Genomic DNA, 23,662 nt, shown 5'->3' with positions numbered 1-23,662 from the left:
GAGGAGGGGTCCGAAACCACCCTAACTCTTGTTTCCCCACACATATGGCCTCTAAAAACAGCCTATACTCAAGTATTTCGAAATTATATGGGTCTGGCCCAAAAATAAGGTGGCGCGACACCTATTATAAGCTATGGAAGAAATTTATGAAAAGGACATCTTGTATATTTCGTTCATGTCCTTGTATGTCATCAAGGAGGCTTTAAAGTGCTGAAATCTGCACTAGAAACATCGTTCTAGTTCCCTTCACGCGTGCCTTCATCTCCATGCTTATTTCTGCTCCAGTGTTCATCCCTCTTTTCCATGCTAGGCCCTTTATTAGTAATCAACATGGATATATCCAATTTAGGCAGCATCATATTCTCATGAACATTATAATTGTTACCAAGAAACGAAAATACATGGTAATTCAATTGTCGTACACGAGCTCTAGTGATTGATCCAATATGTATAGCAGCTGGGGTGTGGGTGTAACAATGGTATTGATGTCCTCATCAATTCCCCTCATTATCCCCCACCCCTCTCTCTCCCTCTCTCAGTTGCACACACGGAGGACACAAACACACACAAGCGTGCAAACACAGACGAACTGCGAATCATGCGTGTGGCATGTACGGACAACCGTGCCACTCGGCAACAACCCATGCATGCAGCCACTCTTGTCATCGGTTGAACATAAGTTCGAACGATGGATCGATCGAGCACACACTCCAACGGGAATAATGATATTTGTTAAGATATATAGCTACATGCAGTATCCTATGTGATAGAGGCAAAGGTGTCCTGATGTGGCTAGAGACTGTGTCGGTATTTTCTCAAAGAGGAAGGGATGATGCAGCATAGCTACGGTAAGTATTTCCCTCAGTTATGAAACCAAGGTACCAATCCAGTAGGAGGACCAAGCAACACTATGTAAACGGTACCTGCACACAAAAAACAAATACTTGCAACCCGACGTGTAAAGGGGTTGTTAATCCCTCGTTGGTAAAAAGATAGATAAATTTGTATGAGTTAGGGTAAATAGATATGAATAAAACGCGAAATAACATAAATAAAGAAAAAATGCAGTAAGGTATTTTTGGGTTTTTGGAATAATAGATCTGAAAACAAATGCGACAAAAAATAAATCGGAAAGCAAATATGATAAAAGATAGACCCGGGGCCATATGTTTCACTAGTGGCTTCTCTCGAGAAATAGCACACGGTGGGTAAACAAAATACTGTTGGGCAATTGATAGAAGAAAAAATAATTATGACGATGTCCAAGGCAATGATCAATATATACACATTACGTCCAAAATTAGTAGACCGAAACGATTCTACATCTACTACTATTACTCCACACATCGACCGCTATCCAGCATGCATCTAGTGTATTAAGTTCATGGAGAAACAAAGTAATGCAATAAGAACGATGACATGATGCAGCAAGATTTATTCATGTAGGAATAGCCTCCATCTTTTTATCCTTAATAGCAACGATATATGCGTGCCTCGCTGCCCCTTCTGTCACTTGGAGAGGACATCACAAGATCGAACCCGTCACAAAGCACCTCTACTTTCACTTATATGTGCAAATTGAGTTGCAATATTTTCATGCCTTCTACTTCTTGTGATAATATTTTGCCTTTATATTTTATGAACTATGAAAGTTACTCATATATACATGTGTCATATGTGCAAAAACCAAGGGAAGTAAAAATAAATGACATATACATATACGTACACCTTGTCTGTTTTGTTAGCCACATTTTAGATTAAGAAACGCCGAGGACAACTTTGTTTTCAAGAATGAGAGGATGATAAAGACATGACTACCTTGGATACGACCAAAAATATTGCATACATGCATATTTGTGAGGTGATTTCTAATGCAAACTATGCAATAATTTATTTGCCACAGAATCATCACCATTATCAATACGTCATATATATTCACAATATTTAGATTGCTTTACCATATTTCTACTTGTTCTTCGACTACTTGCAAGAATAGACCTTCATGGTCAGGTTGATCGTGCTTTGGCATGATCAATAACTTCTCAGAGTTGGTTTAGCAATTTCTAAAGCGCAACTTCGTGCACGTTTGTAGTCAGATCGTCAAAGTTGACTCCACCAAATCTGTAGTTGTCATCTCATCGAAAGATCGGGCCCCTCGCCTCTATCAAGTGGTATCTTAAATCGATAGTTAAGATGCCGGAAGCATGATCAACCTGACCACGAAGGTCTATTCTTACATGCAATCGAAGAACAAGCAAAAATATGATAATGCAATCTGAATATTGTGAATATATATATATATATATGAAGTATTGATAAAAGTGGGGCTCTGAAAGCAGTCTTGGTCTGGTCGTTGGACACAAATGAAGTACACGAAGTTAAAATGACTAACTTTTAACTGAACAAATTCCAAGGAAAAAGCTACTAGATTGATCTACTTATATAGGAGCAAGGGATGGTGCCCAAGGAGGTAGGAGGACGTCCCAAGGCAGCCTAAAACTAACTCTAGATCTTATAAGGCCCATGGGCCCAAGTGGAAGTGATGCAGCACCTTTGAACTTGTAGTTTGACTCGGATTCTGATGTAGAGTCAGATTGTTTCATCAATATCTCAAAGCCTCGGACGAATTTGAAGGTGAATCCAATTGGGTTGGAAAGAGCACGAAATCTACTTTCCGAAAAAAGAATCACCCAATCCGGTGTCCGGATGAAAGAGATCTTGGCGTTTTGAGTTAGGTATATCTGTGTAGTCTGAATCTGTGTCCAGAACGTGAGAGACTTAGACTCTATCTTCTCTTGGCCAAAAAGTGACGTGATAGGACTTTTTGAACATCACATAAACTTCTCTTTTTCCTTTATCTTCATATGTGGATTGTACAAATGTCCCATACACCTGCAATTAGACATGGCACAAAAGTCTGTGAATTATTTTTTCATGGATAACATAAATAAATTATTGCATAGTTTGCATTAGAAATCACCTCACAAATATGCATGTATGCAATATTTGGTCGTATCCAAGGTAATCATGTCCTCATTATCCTCCCCTTCTTGAAAACAAAGCCGTCATCGGCGTTGCTTAATCTAAAGTGTGGCTAACAAAAGAGACAAGGTGTACATGTTATATATGTATATGTCATCCATTTTTACTTCCCTTAGTTTCCACACATATGACACATGTATACATGAGTAAATTTCATAGTTCATAAAATATAAAGGTGAAATATTATCACAAGAAGTAGAAGGCATGAAAATATTGCGACTCAGTTTGCACATATAAGTGAAGCTCTTATTCATATCAAAAGGTTGACAATGTTCATCATTAAACCATCCCAACATTGTTGAATAAACCTTACTTGCATCAAATTTACATGCTACAACATGCTTAAATGAGCAAATATGCAATAAGTCATTTGACACAGAACCATCACCAAAAATAGAGGTCATATCAAAATGATTAAACAGTGGTTCTTTTGCGTCAAAAGTTAATTCAATGGGTGCACTCAAAATTGTTGGTATTTCAACTGTTTGATTACATGATGCATTCATGATAGTAACACAATTCTCTAAAATAGGTGGTGTGCTCAAATCAATAGGTAACTCAACACATGATGTATTCAAGTTAACTAGGCATGCATCATTCTCATGTGAAAGTGAAAAATTTGTACCTTTGTCATTACCTCTTATGATCAACTCAGATGATGTAGGCACTCTCAGTGATGATGTGTCTCATGGTGGAGATTGTCGGATGTGGGGTTCCGGCAAACCCTTAAGGTTCGAACACTGGGGTGCGCGCGAAGTCTTTTCCTCCCACCGATCTATGCCCTAGCTCGCTAAGATCTCGCGGACGAACTCGACGAACTCACAACACAGGAAGACACAAGATTTATACTGGTTCGGGCCACCGTTGTGGTGTAATACCCTACTCCAGTGTGGTGGTGGTGGTGGATTGCCTCTTGGGCTGATGATGAACAATACAAGGGGAAGAACAGCCTCTTGAGGTTCAGGTGTTCTTGTGCTTGGCCAACTTGTGTGGGTGAGAGTGATTTTCTGGCCCCTCTTGCCTATGGTGGTGGCTAGTCCTATTTATAGAGGCCCTGGTCCTCTTCCGAAATATTGTGCGGGAAGGGAGCCAACAACGGCGGGCAATTTTGAAGGGGGACAGCTAGTACAAGATATCCTGACAAAGGTGGTCTTCCCCTGCCAAAGGCTCTGGTGGTGACGCCGTCTTGGGCTCCACGATGACCTCCGTCTTGCCGTCCTACTGGTCTTGGTCTTGTTGCACCAAAATGGCAACCTTTGCCTGATGCCTCGGTACTTCTCGCCTGCGCTGGTCTCCTTAGCACCAAAGAGGAAACAAGGACGCTGCGCGCGCTGGCGCCCGCCTGGTGTCGATCGTCATGGCTCATGTCACGAGAGCCTCGTGAGGTGCTACCTCTTGAGCACTGCGTTGGATTTCCCCGAAGAGGAGAGGATGATGCAGCAAAGTAGCGTAAGTATTTCCCTCAGTTTTTGAGAACCAAGGTATCAATCCAGTAGGAGGCTACGCGCGAGTCCCTTGTACCTACACAAAAACAATAGCTCAACGCAACCAACGCGCTTAGGGGTTGTCAATCCTTTCATGGTCACTTACGAAAGTGAGATCTGATAGAGATGATAAATAATATTTTTGGTATTTTTGGTATAGAGATGCAAAGTAAAAAAGTAAAAGCAAAGTAAAAGCAAAGTAATAATAAAGTGATGGAGATTGATATGATGAGAAAGAGACCCGGGGGCCATAGGTTTCACTAGTGGCTTCTCTCAAGAGCATAAGTATTCTACGGTGGGTGAACAAATTACTGTTGAGCAATTGACAGAATTGAGCATAGTTATGAGAATATCTAGGTATGATCATGTATATAGGCATCACGTCCGAGACAAGTAGACCGACTCCTGCCTGCATCTACTACTATTACTCCACTCATCGACCGCTATCCAGCATGCATCTAGAGTATTAAGTTAAAAACAGAGTAACGCCTTAAGCAAGATGACATGATGTAGAGGGATAGTTTCATGCAATATGATAAAAACCCCATCTTGTTATCCTCGATGGCAATGATACAATACGTGCCTTGCTTCCCCTTCTATCACTGGGAAAGGACACCGCAAGATCGAACCCAAAGCTAAGCACTTCTCCCATGGCAATAAAAACCAATCTAGTAGGCCAAACCAAACTGATAATTCGAAGAGACTTGCAAAGATAACCAATCATACATAAAAGAATTCAGAGAAGATTCAAATAATATTCATAGATAGACTTGATCATAAACCCACAATTCATCGATCTCAACAAACACACCGCAAAAAGAAGATTACATCGAATAGATCTCCACAAGAGAGGGGGAGAACATTGTATTGAGATCCAAAAAGAGAGAAGAAGCCATCTAGCTACTAACTATGGACCCGTAGGTCTGAAGTAAACTACTCACACTTCATCGGAGGGGCTTGGATGATGATGTAGAAGCCCTCCGTGATCGATGCCCCGTCCGGCGGAGCTCCGGAACAGGCCCCAAGATGGGATCTCGTGGATACAGAAAGTTGCAGCAGTGGAATTAGGTTTTTGGCTCCGTCCCCAATCGTTTGGGGGTACGTAGGTATATATAGGAGGAAGAAGTACGTCGGTCGAGCTTCGAGGGGCCCACGAGGCAGGGGGCGCGCCCTAGGGGGGGCGCCCTCCACCCTCGTGGCCGCCTCGTGGCTTTCTTGACGGAGGGTCCAAGTCTCCTGGATCTTATCTGATGAGAAAATCGCATTTCCCAAGGTTTCATTCCGTTTGGACTCCGTTTGATATTCTGTTTCTCCGGAACACTGAGATAGGCAAAAAACAGCAATTCTGGGCTGGGCCTCCGGTTAATAGGTTAGTCCCAAAAATAATATAAAAGTGGAAAATAAAGCCCAATATAGTCCAAAACAGTAGATTATATAGCATGGAGCAATCAAAAATTATAGATATGTTGGAGTCGTATCATGAGGTTGCCTCGCCTTGATATCTCCGCTCCTCGTGAGCCCGACTCACTAGGCCACTCTAGAGGAGGTCTTGCGTCATCCGCCTCGCGAGGCTTGGCCCCTCGCGAGGGTATTGGATGCCTCGTTGATGAAGATGGGCCGTACGACCTGCTGGCTTAGCCACGCCGCGGGCCACAGGTAGGCAAGTCTGGGGACCCCCATTCCCAAAACGCCGACAGTAGACCCCGGGCCCAAGGTGTGCTCGGGCTTGGCTTTGCGGCGAAGCCAAGGGTCAAGCTCGGAGCACCACGGGCCCTAAAAGCCTGCGGCCTCGGTTGACGCATGGCGGTGGATTGGACGCGGGCGTCTCCGCTTCCCCACGCTGCCTCGGCGACTGCACGACTTGACGAGTCCCTGCGACATGCAAGGGAAACCATCATTACCTGCGATCGTGGGGGGTGCCGGTTGGCCTTCTCTTGCTATAAACGGGGCGGGGGGCGGAGCCCCTATTGCCCATCTCTTCCTTGCTCGCTTGCTTCTTCTTCCTTGCTCCATTGCTCGCTGTGCCACCAATGGTGCCACGAAGGAAGTTCTCCGCCGCCGAGAAGGGAAAGGCCCCTCGCGAGGGACCCGGCTCGCCGGCGCCCAAGCACGAACATGGCCTTCCACGCAAGCACGTCGCGTCCCCTGTCGCGGCCCACCATCGGAGCGGCGCCAAGGCACGCGGAGGGGGTCGTCCCAGCCATGGCGATCCAGTTGACGAGGGAAGGCGTGCTTTGGTGGCACACCCCCCGTCCGCGCTTCCACATGGTGGAAGTGTCGCCGGAGTTTGTCGTCTAGTCGGAGAATCCGGCCGGCAACTGGCTCCAACTTCCGCGCTTCTTCGCCGACGAGGTGTCGGCCTCTGGTCCAGGCGGACTCTGGCTGCAGGCGGATGGTTGCTGCAGCAAGACCTCTTGGGTTGCAGTCGCGACTTCCGCCGCGGGCAACATAGCCCTGGCCCGCGGTTGGCAGACGTTCGCCCGCGCGCGCGGCTTGGGCCGGCGGTGCACCCTCCACTTCAAGTACGACGGTGAATCAACCCTCTATGTGAGGGTGTTTGGGGAAGATGGTCGCCGCGCCGGGTGCTGCCCTGAGGCGAACGATGGTGAGGAGGTGCTCGGTCTCGGGGACGGTCGCGACGAGGATGAGGGCGAGCCTGCCCTCGGGGGCGGCTATGTCTTGTCCAGCTACGGCGGCTCTTCCTCCGGTGATAGCTCCAGTAGCAGTGGCCACGACCAGCCGGCGCGCCCGCTTTGAAGGCGGCAGTGGGTCATCTCGTCGCCACGCCTCCGTGAAGCGCGAAAAAGAATCTGGCTAGGCTCGGGGTGCCGCTAGGGGTCTGCCTCCGTAGATTGCTGCAACGCTGCTTTTGTTTTACTCTTTTTCCTGCATCAAGAATGTTACCAGTTTGGGCCCAGGGGGCGTGTATCGAACTATGGTTCCTCGGTTGTGGCACCGTGCGTGTTGTGTCGTTATTTCGTGCAAAGATAACTTAACCTGGTGTATCCGGGACACCCTCGTCCTCACGAGGCACTCATTTCCTCGCGTCCATCTTGCCTTGGTGGTCTCAATTTGCTCGTGAACTACAAAAGCTCGTTAGGAAGTGTGTTAAAATATTTGCCGTTCGCCCTGGTCCTGACCTGGCGCCTTGTATCGCGGTACCCGAGGGGCATGGACTAGGAGAGGCACGCCAGCTTTTGGGCTCGAACGGGGGTGGCTCGCGAGAAGGCAGAGAAGGGAGAAAATACTCGCGAGGGCACCTGCCTAGCCCCCTCGCAAGGCATGCGAGAGAGAGAACACGAGCTAACCCGAGCCGGAAAAACGCAGCGAGAGACGAGGGGGTCAAATCAGCAAGGAATGCCAAAAGCAAATTTCGATTAAGGAAAAGGGAGCCAAATACGGAAAGAAAATGAAAAGCCGCGTCCGGCACCTAATCTAGTCTTCAAGTCTTCTCACCAGCGTGGAGCTAAGTGCTTCCACTAGGTGTGGGCGGGAGCCCCAGGGCCTGAGGTCGGCACTCCTGAGACTCTGGGGCGTGTACAACCCCAACTCATTATTACGTGAGAGTGTCACGGGAGGCGATTCTTCACAGACACCGGGCCTTCTTCACAGGCTCTGGGCCTTTCTTCTCAGGCTCTAGGTCTTGCTTCACAGGCTCTGGGCCTTGCTGCACAGGCTCTGGGCCTTGCTTCACAGGCTCTGGGCCTTGCTTTACAGGCTCTGGGCCTTGCTTCACAGGCTCTGGGCCTTGCTTCACAGGCTCTGGGCCTTGCTTCATGGGTAAAACTTCCGGAGGTGCTGGATGTTCCAGGCGTTTTGGACTAGTACTCCGTCTTGTGTCTCCAAGCGCGTGGTGCCAGGCCTGGAGATGTGGACGACCTTGAACGAGCCCTCCCACATTGGTGAAAGCTTATGCACCCCTTCCCTGGAGAGGACCCGCCTCAGGACTAGGTCACCCGTCTCAAGTGTCCTGGAGCGGATGTTGCGGCAGTGGTATCGCCGCAGTGCTTGCTGGTACCTCACCGCCCGTAGCGCAGCTCCGCATCGACGTTCCTCCCCCAACACGAGGTCCATCCCCCGCGTGGCATCCTGCTGCGTTTCGTCGAACGGCAGGACCCGTGCGGAGCAATGCTTGACCTCATGAGGACCGCTTCAGCTCCGTAGACGAGGAAGAATGGAGTCTCTCCCGTTGGCTTGGTGGCGGTGGTCCGGATGGACCACAATACGGACTGGAGCTCATCGTGGCAGCCCCTGCCGCAAGCCTCCAGCTTCTTCTTTGAAGGTCCTGGTCTTGAGGCCCCTTAGGACCTCCGCATTAGCATGTTCGGCCTGACCATTGCTCCTAGGGTGGGCCACTGAAGCGTAGCAGATCTGCGTTCCAAGGTTAGCATAGTAGGTTTTGAAGAGGTTGCTAGTAAACTGCAAACCGTTATATGTGATGATGCGGTTGGGGACCCCGAAGCGGCTCACGAGGCCCTTGATGAACTTGGCAGCGGAGCCGGCTGGGATGGTACAGACGGCTTCCACTTCTACCCACTTGGTGAACTTGTCGATGGCGACGTAGAGGTAATGGTAGCCCCCTGGCGCCCGAGGGAACGGGCCTAGGATATCTAGCCCCCAGACCGCGAACGGCCATGTGAGCGGGATAGTTTGAAGGCCCTGAGCAGGTTGATGGATTTGCTTGGCGTGGAATTGGCAAGCTTCGCAAGACTTCACCAGCTCGGCTGCGTCGTTGAGTGCTGTAGGCCAGTAGAATCCACTGCAGAACACCTTGCCGACGAGGGTCCGTGATGACGAGTGGTGTCCGCAGTCCCCGCCGTGTATGTCAATCAGCAACTCCCTTCCTTGGTCGCTAGATATGCAGCGCAGTGTGACATCGTTCGGTCGTTTCCTATATAACTCGCCGTCTTGGATACAGTATGCCGTGGCTTGCCGGGCCACGCGCTCCGCCTCCTCTTCCTTCTCCGGAAACATCCCGTGAGTTAAGTACTCCTTGAATTCCTTGCTCTAGCATTCCTCCTGGGGCTCGAGCGCCAAGAGTAGCCGAGCTCCGGAGGTCGGTCCACAGGTCGGGGCTCCCGTGGCCGAAGGCTGGGGGAGCTCCTCCCGAGGCTGAGTCGTGCTTGAAAGAGGTGGTGCAGCTGATGGCTTGAAGAGCCGCTCCTCAAAGACGCCTGGCTCCTGCGGTTGCTGCTTGGATGCTCTCCTGGCGATGTCGTCAGCTTCCTTGTTGGTGCCCTGGGGCACGTGCTGCAGCTCCAGGCCCGAGAACTGTTTCTCCATCTTGCGCACCTCTGCGAGGTAGGCCTCCATATGCTCGTCCTTCGGCTCATACACCCTGTTGGAGAAGTTGACGAGGAGTTGTGAGTCACCTCTGACGGTGAGGCGCTTCACCCCTAGGGCCGCTGCAGCCTTCAGGCCAGCTATGAGGCCTTCATATTCTGCGATGTTGTTGGAGACCTTCTCGCCGTGCTAAAAGCAGAGTTGCACGGCGTAGTAGATCTTGTACTGAGTGGGTGAGATGAGCACTGCTCCAGCCCCCGCGCCCTGGTGTGTGAAGGCGCCATCGAAATACATGACCCAACCGTCCGGATCCTCACTTCTTGGGGAGGTGGACCGGTCTTCTCCTTCCTCAAGTGTCGGGGCATCCGTCCATTCCGCCACAAAGTCAGCGAGTGCGGCCCCCTTGATGACCCTGGTAGTGCTGAACTCCAACTGGAACGCTTGCAACTCGATGTTCCACTCTACGACCCTTTCAGCTGAGTTAGGGCTCCTAAGTATCCTTCCAGTGGATAGGCTGAGACGACCTTGATGGGGTGGCCCTGGAAGTAGTGTCGCAACTTGCGTGAGGCCACCAGGAGTGCGAGCAGGAGTTTCTAGGGCATGGGGTAGCGCACTCTCACGTCCCGTAGTACGGTGCTCACAAAGTACACCGAGTGTTCGACGAGGGCTGGCACGCTATCGAGGCTCGGGTCCTGCGGAGATCGGGGCATATCCTGAGGTGGAAGGGTCCCTGGGACCCGACTGTCCTCAGGAGCTTCTGCGACACCGCCCTGCTGAGCTTGGCCTTCCACCGCTGATGCCTTTGCTGCGCCTTCCTGACCCTGCGCTACTTCAGCCTTGGCCTGGCGGGGCGCGCCCGTGGCTTGGCGCTCCTCTCGAACCGCCACCAATGCCGCGCTGGCGGAGTATGGGGTGGCAGCAAGGTAGAGTACCAGAGGCTCGAGGAGCCGTGGTGCCACCATCACTGGGGGGCTAGTAAGGTATTTCTTGAGGTCTTGGAATGCCCGGTCGGCCTCCGGGTTCCACTCGAATGGGCCCTCCTCTTCATGAGCTTGAAGAATGGTAAGGCGCGCTCTCCCAGTTGGAGATGAAACGCCCTAACGCGGTCACCCGCCCTGCTAGCTTCTGCATCTCTTTGAGGGTCTGCGGCGGGCTCATGTCCTCGATAGCCTTGACCTTCTCCGGGTTCGCCTCAATCCCCCCGTGGGACACAAGGAATCCCAACAGCTTGCCGGAGGGGACACCGAACACGCACTTCTCCGGGTTGAGCCTCAAGTTCACTTGGCGCAGGCTCTCGAAGGTCTCCTCCAAGTCTTGAATCAATGTCCTTGCCTCGCGAGACTTGACCACTATGTCATCGACGTAAGCCTCTGCGTTCCTCCCGAGCTGCCGCCCTAGAGCGATGTGCATCAACCGCTGAAAGGTCGCGCCCGCGTTGCACAGCCCGAAGGGCATGCAGGTGTAGCAGTACACCCCACATGGTGTCAGGAAGGCCGTCTTCTCCACATCTTCCACCGCCATCTTGATTTGATGATACCCTGAGAATGCATCCGGGAAGCACATCAGGTCACACTCGGCGGTTGAGTCAACAATCTGGTCGATGCGCGGGAGTGGGAACGGGTCTTGAGGGAGGCTTTGTTAAGATTGGTGAAGTTGACGCACATCCGTTCCTTCCCACCTTTCTTCGGCACCACGACAGGGTTCGCCAGCCATTCGGGGTATCAGACCTCTCGGATGGCCCCTGCCGCTTCTAGCTTGCATGTCTCTTGGACGATGAAGGCCTGCTTCTCAGTGGACTGCTGTGACGCCCTCGATTCAATCGCACACTAATCATACACGCAAATGTGTACGATCAAGATCAAGGACTCATGAGAAGATATCACAACACAACTCTAGACACAAAATAAAATAATACAAGCTTTATATTACAAGCCAGGGGCCTCGAGGGCTCGAATACATAAGCTCGAATACACAAGAGTCAGCGGAAGCAACAATATCTGAGTACAGGCATAAGTTAGACAAGTTTGCCTTAAGACGGCTAGCACAAAACATCAACGATCGAAAAGGCAAGGCCTCCTGCCTGGGAGCCTCCTAACTACTCCAGGTCGTCAGCGGCCATCACGTAGAAGTAGGCACCCTCGGGGTAGTAGTAGTCATCAGTGGTGTCGTTTGGCTCCTAGGATCCGTCATCTGGTCGCAACAAACGGGTATGGGAGAAAAAGAGGTAGCAAAGCAACCGTGAGTACTCATCCAAAGTACTCGCAAGACTTACATCAGATCTAAACTAAGTATGCATCTGTATCAAAGGAAATGGGATGTATCTGTGGACTAAACTGCAGAATGCCAGAAAGAATGGGAAAGCCTAGCCTATCGAAGACTAGCATCTTCAAGCATCTTGGAGCATATAGAAGAGTACAGATCAACATAATGTAAAGTAGTAGTAGTGTTATCAACCTCGACCAGAGATCCTTTCTCGACTCCCTGCGAGAAAGCAATCCCAGAGCCATACTATCCATTTCTCATCACAATCCATTTCTCATCACAAGTATCCAGTTCTAGTTCTATCGATCGGGATACAACTCCAAGTGTCCGTTACCGTAGGACAGGCTATCGATAGATGTTTTGTTCCCTGCAGGGGTGCACCAACTTACCCACCACACTCGATTAACTCCGGCCAAACACACTTTCCTGGGTCATGCCCGGCCTCGGCCAAACAATACGTCGCAACCCGACCTAGGCTTAATAGAGAGGTCAGCACGCCGGACTAAACCTATGCCCCCAGGGGTCATGGGCCATCTCCCCGGGAACTCCTGCACGTTGTGTGGGCGGCCGGTGAGCAGACCTAGCTACCTCCTTCAAAAAGGTAGGTGCTTACCAGTCCAACCCGGCGCGCGCCGCTCAGTCGCTGACGTCTATTAAGCTTCAGCTGATGTATACGACGCAGAACGCCCATACTATGCCCACGTGATGGTTAGTGCTATCAGGCCAGAGGCCCCTCGGATCAAATATCCAAACCGTAGTGGATTAGGAGCATGCGGTAACGAGCAGAGACTCACGATCGATGTGACCCCGTCGCCCCGTCTCAAGTACTTGCGGCAAGGGCTAAGAATGCCCGGCCACGCCTCGTAGTATCTCGCGGGCACCTTCCAGGTCAACCCGACTCCACATCACTCGCTATTAAGCTCGCGCGGGCACCCCTCAGGGCCGACCCGTCTTTAGTAACATGGCTCAGTGCAAATTCATAGTAACCATAGTAACTGTGTGTCTAACACCAAGGGGAAAAGCCGAGGAATCACCCCCGGTGAATTCTACTCGATGTTATCATCAAGGTGAACGTAAGAGGATCCACCCTCGAGGTTCACACTTGAGGGGTTGCACGACGGAGCCGTAACGGAAGTGGTTAAGGAGGAAATCACCCTCGATGACCTTGACCGTATAGCTACACTACAGAGATCTCATCAGGAGTGAGGTAAGAGGTTCCACCCTCGACACGTGATGGTAACTCTGCAGAGTCGTACAACTAGGGGGGGGGGTGATGTGCGGTGTCTGGACGTCGATCACGTTGATCGAGTCATCAAACATAAAGCGAGGCAACTGGGACAAGGTGGGGTCACTGATGGATCTCTAACCAACCTATACTAAGCAGTTTAGGATAAGCAGGAAAGGTATGAAAGCAGGTAACAACAACAGGCTATGCATCAGAATAGGATCATACAGAAAGCAGTAGCAGTTCTAATGCAAGCATGAGAGGGAAAGAAATAGGCGATATCGGAATGCTCAAGGGGGGTTTGCTTGCCTGGTTGCTCTGGCAAGAGAGAGGGGTCGTCAACACCGTAGTCGTACTGGGTAGCAGCGGCGTCGGTCTCGGTGTTTAGCGAGAGAAGAGCGGGAAGAAACAATAAATATTAAGCAAATAGATGCATAGTGATGCATGACATGACAAGTATTGGTGCTAGGGGTGCCCTAACGCGGTATGAGGTGGTACCGGTGAAGGGAGGAACATCCAGGAAAATATCCCCGGTGTTTCGCGTTTTTGGACAGATGAACCAGAGGGGGAAAGTTGCATGTTCGCTATGCTAGGGATGCATGGCAGACGAACGGGCTGCGCATCCGGATTCGTCTCGTCGTTCTGAGCAACTTTCATGTACAAAGCATTTTCATCTGAGGTACAGTTTATTTTATATGAATTTTCAAAGTTTTAAATGATTCTTTGAATTTCTGGAATTAATTAATTTGAATTTAAATCAATATCAAATTGCTATGGGTACACAGAAAGTGTACCCAGAGATGTGCAACTGTGGCTAACATGTGGGGACAGCCTGCTGAGTCAGCTGGTCTACCATTGACCATTGACTAGTCAGCTGGGTCAACGGGACCCGCCTGTCATTGACTGGGCTAGTCCCAGTCAGCTATTTGACTAGTCAATGGGCCTAGTGGGGCCCAGGTGTCATTGAGTGATTATTTTTAACAGGCTTTAGTTAATTCTAGTGAGGTTAATTAGGATGGTGGGGTCCGTTGCCAGTGGCTAGTTAGCGGCTGGATTAGTGCTTAACTAAATAGTTAGTGACCCGGGCCCACGCGTCACAAGACACTGACCAGCAGAGGCAACGGCGGCCCATCGGAGATGTTCTCCGACGAACAAACGGGCGGTGGCCGCCACCTTCATGAGGTGCACGACGCGCCGACGGGGGGGGGGGGGGGGGGGGGGGGCAGGGCGCAACCCCGGACAGGAGCAATGCCGGCGAGACGCGGGCACGTCAGGTCGGCCGGGGCACCGCAAGTGCGGGATTGGGCATGGCCAGCCGCGAGCGACGAGGATGAGCAGCGGCAGAGGAAGGCGAGGCCATGCGCGGACGAGGTGGTGCGCGGAGCGGCGCACGAGGGGCATTTGGGGCAGCGCAGGGTGGCGGTGACCACGGCGAGGAGAAAGAAGAGGAGGGAGGCGCTCACAGCCATTGACGGGGAGCGAGGGCGGTGAGGCATGGCGGCGACCCACGAGGAGGTTGGGGAGGTTCCGGCAACGGCGGCGGCCGGTGGTGCTGCAGGCGCGGCGAGGACGGCAAAGAAGCTGCGAGCCGAAGGCGGCAGTCGTCGGGCACGGGTGTGCTCGCCGGGGCCGCGGGGAGCAGCGGCGAACGCGGCTGGGACGGTGAGGCGTCGACTCGGGAAGGGCTCCGGCGACGGGGAGGTCGGCGATGGGGCGCAGGGGCGAGTCGGCGTGGTCAGCGCGCGCAGGTGCACGATCCAGAATGGGAGGGAGAGGTCGTGGGGTCATGGGGGAAGTGGGGAGGGGAACACTAGGGTTCGGTCGCCCCAGAGGGGCTATGGGGAGATGCGGTTGGGCCGGCCGGTTCGGCGGCCAGCTGGGCCTGGCCTAGTGGGGGGGGCTGCGTTTCCTTTTTGTTTTTTATTTAATTCCTCTTTTTTGTTTTCTTTTATTGTTTTATTTTAGTTTCTCTTTTACTTTAGTTTTACAAATTACAAAAGTAGCCCCTAAACTAGTGTTAATAAATATGCTACGACCCCAAATATTTTGGCACCTTAATAAAGTATATTTCATTTATTATTATTTTAAATGCATTTTAAATAATTGTTTTATCGTTGTTATAATTAATTTAGGGCATTGGAACATTTTATAAATAGATGATTTATCCACCAATATTACTTCCGATTTATTTGCCACATTTCGAACACTTTAGTTTTGACTTTTGAAAACTTTAATTGTTTGACTTGATTTTAAATTTGAAATTTGATGGGATTTGAATCATCGCAAGATTAACAACAGTAATTGTGGTGACGTGGCATCATTAGCGAAGGGTTACTGTAGCTTGAATATCCGGGCGTCACAACTGCCGTCTCGCTCGCTTGTTCATGGGGCGGATGTTGGGGCATACCCTTAGATGATGCTGTATCACCTCCCTCGGGATCCCTACCAGCTGATTGGGCTCCCACGCGAATATCTCCTTGTTCGCGCGCAAGAACCTCACCAGGGCCTCTTCTTGTTCCGGGTCAAGGCGGCTCCTATGGTAAAGGTGGCTCCTGAAGACCCGTCCTCGCTGGCCGAAACCTGCTTAGTTTCCGCCTTGTCTAGGGTGAACAACTGCTTCTTCTTGGTGGGCGCGGCCTCCCTGGCTGCGGGGGCACCGACGTCGGCGTGTTGTGCTGCTGTCGCGGTCTTGAAGGTGAGCCTGAGCACCGTCACGGCCTTCTTAGTGTCCCCCTTGATGGCAAGGACGCCCTTGCTCCCTGGCATCTTCATGAGGTTTTAAGCCGGGTGGGTCGCCACCATGAACTGAGCGAGAGCCGGGTACCCGAGGATGGCGTTGTACGGGAGACCGATGCGAGCGATGTCGAAGTCCACCAGCTCGGTGCGGTAGTTGTCGCGTGTGCCGAAGGTGACAGGGAGGCGGATCTGTCCCAGGGAGTGGGCAGCTCCACCACCCACTCCCGAGAAGGGCTTACTGAGGCCAAGCCGCTCGAGTGGCACGTGGAGAAGGCTGAAGGCTTCCACGGAGAGCAAGTTGAGGCCAGCACCACCGTCGATGAGGGTCTTGGTGACGACCACGTTGCAGATGGTGGGCGTGCAGAGCATCGGGAGCATTCCGGAGCCGGCGGTGGAGTCGGGGTGGTCTTCTGAGCCGAACGTAAGGTCGACCTCTGGCGCAGCCCAGCCCGGCAGAGCCCCCGGGCGCCTGGAGGTGGCCCCGATCTGACGGAGGAACGACTTGGCGTGGCGATCTGACGGCGGTTCTTGAGAGCCGCCCAGCAGGGCCGCGTCTGTGTGGTGCACCGACACCGCGTAGCGAGCAGTGAAGAGGTCATGAAGCTCCTCCCAAGATGCCACCGTGGATCCGAGAAGGTTGAGCAGCCAGGCGCGGGGCTCACCGGCGAGGGCCATGGGAAGCCAGTTGTCCGTGACCTTGTCATCACGCCCGGCTTTGAGGACGGCCTCCTCGTACGCCAGCAGGAAAGCTGACAGGTCTGCCGCACCGTCGTAGCGCGGCAGCATCTCCGGCCTGAACTTGGGCGGCCACTGCACCCGCCGCAGGGCGGGGGCCAGGGCTCGGAGCCCACTGGCCCCGTTGTCAACGCTGACCATCGGGGTCTGTGGCAGGGCGCCTGCCATGTGGGTGAAGCGCGGTGGTGACGGAGCGCAGATCGACGGAGGGGAAGCTACAGCGCACCCCTACCTGGCACGCCAAATGTCAGATGTGGGGTTCCGGCAAACCTTTAAGGTTCGAACACTGGGGTGTGATACGTCTCCGTCGTATCAATAATTTTTGATTGTTCCATGCCAATATTCTACAACTTTCATATACTTTTGGCAACTTTTTATACTATTTTTGGGACTAACATATTGATCCAGTGTCCAGTGCCAGTTCCTGTTTGTTGCATGTTTTTTGTTTCACAGAATATCCATATCAAACGGAGTACAAATGGGATAAAAATAGATGGAGATTTTTTTTTGGAATATATATGATTTTTGGGAAGAAAAAATCCACGCGAGACGATGCCCGAGGGGGCCACGAGGAAGGGGGTGCGCCCCTGACCATTGTGGCCACCCCGTAAGGAGGTTGGTGCCCTTCTTTCGCCGCAATAAAGCTAATATCCGGATAGAGATCATGTTAAAATTTCAGCCCAATCGGAGTTACGGATCTCCGGGAATATAAGAAACGGTGAAAGGGTAGAATCCGAGAACGCAGAAACAGAGACAGACAGAGAGACAGATCCAATTTCGGAGGGGCTCTCGCCCCTCCCATGCCATGGAGGCCAAGGACTAGAGGGGAAACCCTTCTCCCATCTAGGGAGGAGGTCAAGGAAGAAGAAGACGAAGGGCCCCCCTCTCCCCTTCTCTTCCGGTGGCGCCGGAACGCTGCTGTGGCCATCATCATCATCACCGGAATCTACTCCAACACCTCCGCCATCTTCACCAACATCTTCATCACCTTCCCCCCTCTATCTACAGTGGTCCACTCTCCCGCAACCCGCCGTACCCTCTCCTTGAACATGGTGCTTTATGCTTCATATTATTATCCAATGATGTGTTGACATCCTATGATGTCTGAGTAGATTTTCGTTGTCCTATCGGTGGTTGATGAATTGCTATGATTGATTTAATTTGCTTGTGGTTATGTTGCTGTCCTTTGGTGCCCATCATATGAGCGGGCGCGTGGATCACACCATAGGGTTAGTTGTATGTTGATAGGACTATGTATTGGAGCGCAAGAGTGACAGAAGCTTCAACCTAGCATAGAAATTGAAGGGGGGCAAATAGATCTTAATGCTATGGTTGGGTTTTACCCTAATGAACGTTAGTAGTTGCGGACGCTTGCTAATAGTTCCAATCATAAGTGCATAGAATTCCAAGTCAGGGATGACATGCTAGCAGTGGCCTCTCCCACATAATACTTGCTATCGGTCTAGTAAAGTAGTCAATTGCTTAGGGGCAATTTCGCAACTCCTACCACCACTTTTCCGCACTTGCTATATTTACTTTATTGCTTCTTTACTTACAACAGCCCCTACCTTTTATTTAGTTGCTCTTTATTATCTTGCAAACCTATCCAACAACACCTACAAAGTACTTCTAGTTTCATACTTGTTCTAGGTAAAGCGAACATCAAGCGTGCGTAGAGTTGTATCGGTGGTTGATAGAACTTGAGGGAATATTTGTTCTTCCTTTAGCTCCTCGTTGGGTTTGACACTCTTACTTATCAAAAACTGTTGCGATCCCCTATACTTGTGGGTTATCAAGACCTTTTTCTGGCGCCGTTGCCAGGGAGCAATAGCGCGGGGTGAATATTCTCGTGTGTGCTTGTTTGCTTTATCACTAAGTAATTTTTATTTGGTGTTCTTAGTTGTTTTCTATCTGATGGGTAGGAAACACAAAATACCAAAAAAATTAGTTGTACCTACTAAACCAATGGTTGAAGAACCACTCAAAATCTATCACACTACTGAAGCTTATTACTTGGATCGTCTTTGATCCCTAATTGCTCGTGCTGAAACCCCAACTAGCTTAGTTGAGGGCAAATCTTTAGATGAGCATGCTTGTTATGTGCGACACCGAATATCTGAAAAAGGGAAAATTTTACTGGGTCAATTCATCGTTTGCAATGCTATGCTTGGAATTTATGCGAAATATATGATATTACTTGTTGTTCTGAAAACCCTAAGAAACACCTTCCCTATCAATGTGAGTTTAGTGATAATGGAATCGTATCTTCGTATGCTAAGGGTGTTTATAGTTACTATGATGTTCAACAAATTGAAGAATTTGTTGCTTTTAAGGGTGCTTATGAAATTGCTTCTTTGATTGAAACGTATGATGCTACTCTTTACAAATCTGAAATTTTTGACATACTTAAATATTGCTATGATAATTATGCTTCTAATGCCTATGTTGAACCATATATTGAGGACTACCCCGTTTTCCAACAAGAGACTAATATTTTGCAGGAGTCTATGGAAGAAGAAATTGATGAAACTGTGAGCTCATTGGATGAAAAAGATGAGGAGGAGAGCGAACAACAAAAGGAGGAAGAGAGGATTAGCTACCCATTCCCACCTTCTAATGAGATTAACTCTTCAACTCATACATTGTTTAATTTCCCTTCGTGCTTACCGAAGGATGATTGCTATGATGATTGTTATGATCCCGTTGATTCTCTTGAAATATCCCTTTTTGATGATGCTTGCTATGCTTGTGGCCAAGATGCCAATATGAATTATGCTTATGGAGATGAACTTGCTATAGTTCCTTATGTTAAACATGAAATTGTTGCTATTGCACCCACGCATGATAGTCCTATTATCTTTTTAAATTCTCCCAACTACACTATATCGGAGAAGTTTACCCTTATTAAGGATTATATTGATGGGTTGCCTTTTACCGTTGCACATGATGATTTTGATGAATATAATATGCATGTGCTTGCTGCTCTTACTTGCAATTATTATGAGAGAGGAACTATATGTCCACCTCTCTATGTTTCCAATATGATAAAATTGCAAGAAACTGTTTATACTATGCATTGGCCTTTACTATGTGTGCACGAATTGTTCTTTTATGACATGCTGATGCATAGGAAGAGAGTTAGACTTCGTAGTTACATGATATATGTTGCTTTGTGCTCACTACTAAATTACAAATCATTATTAATTAAAATTGGCTTTGATATACCTTGGGATCCGGGTGGATTCACGTCTTGAGCACTATATGCCTAGCTTAATGGCTTTAAAGAAAGCGCTGCCAGGGAGACAACCCGGAAGTTTTAGAGAGTCATTTATTTCTGTTGAGTGCTTTTATATAGTTTAAAAACAACAAAAATAAAGAGGGGAACCCAAAACTTTTTCAAAAAGGAAAGTGAAAGTGAGAAAGACAAGCACTGTTGAAGTGGGAGAGCTCCTTGAACTTTGTTCATGCTCATGGCAACTTTCTGAATCTTGATTACAGAAAATTTTCAACAAAAATAATTATCCCCTTGTACAATTCCATTGTATTATAAAAATAATGTGCCAAGGTTTGCCTTTAGGATGTTTACATTTGCTTGATGGTTTGTACGGTGCAGGACAGAAACTTTGGCTGTAGTGTGCGATTTTACATTTTTAGCTGGAATGTCAAATGGTTCTGATTCTTTTTTCACTGTCTTTCTATACAAATTGTTTATTTTTTCTAATTTTGGCAGAACTTTTCAAGTATCATAAGTATGGTGAATGTTCAGATTATTACAGACTGTTCTGTTTCAGACAGATTCTGTTTTTGATGCATAGTTTGCTTGTTTTGATGAAACTACCGATTCATATCAGTGGATTAAGCCATGAAAAAGTTATATTACAGTAGACACAATGCAAAAACAAGATATGAATTGGTTTGAAACAATACTTAGAGTAGTGATTTGCTTTATTATACTAACGGATCTTACCGAGTTTTCTGTTGAAGTTTTGTGTGGATTAAGTGTTCGATGATCGAGAAGGTCTCGATGTGAGAAGAAGGAAGAGAGGCAAGAGCTCAAGCTTGGGGATGCCCGAGGCACCCCCAGTAAATATTCAAGGAGATTCAAGTGTCTAAGCTTGGGGATGCCCCGGAAGGCATCCCCTCTTTCTTCAACAAGTATCGGTATGTTTTCGGATTCATTTCGTTCATGTGATATGTGCAATCTTGGAGCGTCTTTTGCATTTAGTTTTCATTTTTCTTTTATGCACCATGCTGGTATGAGATAGTCCTTGGTTGATTTATAGAATGCTCATTGCACTTCACTTATATCTTTTGAGTATGGCTTTATAGAATGCTTCATGTGCTTCGCTTATATCATTAGAAGTTTGGATTGCCTGTTTCTCTTTACATAGAAAACCGCCATTTGTAGAATGCTCTTTTGCTTCACTTATATTTGTTAGAGCGTGGGCATACCTTTTGTAGAAAGAATTAATCTCTCTTGTTCACTTATATCTATTTAGAGAGATGACAGGAACTGGTCATTCACATGGTTAGCCATAAAATCCTACATAAAACTTGTAGATAACTAAAAATGATATGCTTGATTCCTTGCAATAGTTTTGCGATATAAAGATGGTGATATTAGAGTCATGCTAGTGGGTAGTTGTGTATTAGTAGAAATACTTGTGTTGAGGTTTGTGGTTCCCATAGCATGCACGTACGGTGAACCGTTATGTGATGAAGTGTAACACCCTCGATGCGACTATAGCTCCCACGTGTCGAGGCACGACTTAGAGATATAATCGCATTGAAGGCATATGTCGCAAGTTAGGCAATCTTCACAACATCCCATGTAATAATAATAAAAGGGGAGATAACATAGTTGGCTTACACTCACCACGTCAATCAAGTACATAAATAACATTACATCATCCAAAACACTCATGGCCCGACTACGACACCAAAATAAAGAGAACCTAACATGCGACACGGTCCCGTTCACCCCCAACTGGGCACCACTACTGATCATCGGGAAAGGAAACATAGTATCGTTGAGAGTCTTCGTCGAACTCCCACTTGAGCTCATACGCGTCTCCTGGAGCGGAATCATCAGGCCCTGCATCTGGTGTAATAGTAATCTGTGAGCCACAGGGACTCAGCAATCTCGCACCCTCGCGATCAAGACTATTTAAGCTTATAGGTGAGGCAAGGTAAAATATGAGTGGAGCTGCAGCAAGCGACTAGCAAGTATGGTGGCTAACTTATTCGCAAAAGAGAGCGAGAAGAGGAGGCAAAGCGCGAGCGAGAAACTAGAGAGCAACCTGTGCAAACATTACTCCAACACCGTGTCCACTTCCCGGACTCCGCCGAGAAGAGGCCATCACGGTAACACACTCGGTTGATTCATTTTAGTTAAGTTAAGGTTCAAGTTATCTACAACCGGACATTAACAAATTCCCATCTGCCCATAACCGCGGGCACGACTTTCGAAAGTTCAAATCCCTGCAGGGGAGTCCCAACTTAGCCCATGACAAGCTCTCACGGTCGACCAAGGAATAGACCTCCTCCCAAGACGTTCCGATCAGACTCGGTATCTCGGTAACTCAAGACACTTCGACAGGTTAAAACAAGACCAGCAACACCGCCCGAATGTGCCGACAAATCCCGATAGGAGCTGCACATATCTCTTTCTCAGGGCACACTCAGATAAGCAATCCGTACAACTAAAACCAGCCCTCGAGTTTCCCCGAGGTGGCGCTGCAAGGGGCTCTAGTTTGGACCAACACTCAGAGGAGCACTGGCCCGGGGGGGGGGGGTTAAAATAAGAAGACCCTTGAGTCTGCAGAACCCAAGGGAAAGAAAAGGCTAGGTGGCAAATGGTAAGACCAATGTTGGGCATTGCTGGAAAAGCTTTAATCAAGGCGAAATATCAAGGGGTTCCCATTATAACCCAACCGCGTAAGGAACGCAAAATCCGGGAACATAACACCGATATGACGGAAACTAGGGCGGCAAGAGTGGAACAAAACACTAGGCGAGAGACCGAGCCTTCCACCCTTTACCAAGTATATAGATGCATTAAGATAACATGGTAATATAATGATATCCCAACAAGTAAATAAAAGATGTTCCAATAAGGAACGGCCTCCAATCTTCACCTGCAACTAGCAACGCTATAAGAGGGGCTGAGCAAAGCGGTAACATAGCCAATCATCGGTTTGCTAGGACAAAGGTGGGTTAGAGGTTTGACATGGCAATTTGGGAGGCTTGCAAGCAAGTGGTAGGCATCGTAGCAATGGCATAGCAAAAGAGCGAGCAAACTAGCATAGCAAAGATAGTAGTGATTTCGAGGGTATGATCATCTTGCCTGCACAGTTGTCAGAGTTGACTGGATCCTCGAAAGCAAACTCAACGGGCTCCTCGTTAGCGAACTCGTCTCCGGGCTCTACCCAAACAAGACAAACAAGCAACAAGGATACAATCAACCACGTGCGAACTCAAACAACACGATGCAAAGATGATATGCTATGCGGGATGCGATGCGGGATGCACAATGCAAGATATGACAGGAAAATGCATGAACCTGGCCTCAACTTGGAATTCCAAGTGTGCCACTGGAAATATGAGATGAAATCGCTTGAAAACGATATAAAGAACGCCGAAATCGGAGTTACAGTTTGGAAAATGCAAGCGATTCAAAAATGACACCGGTCTGCGATTTACAGCAAGTAGGCATCTAGATGCAATGAAATGAACATGCTACATCACCCAAACATGACAACAAAGTACATGGCAGGGAAGCATTCAAGATGCTTAACAGAAGTCTAGCACTGAGCTACGACCAAATCATCCATCAACAGGTTCAAACAAGCATGGCAAAAACGCAAACGGAAAACAGATTTCAGACTTAGTGAAA

Source organism: Triticum urartu, chromosome 2 (genome assembly GCF_003073215.2).
Source record: "Triticum urartu cultivar G1812 chromosome 2, Tu2.1, whole genome shotgun sequence".
In the NCBI taxonomy this organism is placed as follows: domain Eukaryota; kingdom Viridiplantae; phylum Streptophyta; class Magnoliopsida; order Poales; family Poaceae; genus Triticum; species Triticum urartu.
The sequence above is the reverse complement of the archived record's forward strand: the minus strand, read 5'-3'. Positions refer to the sequence as shown.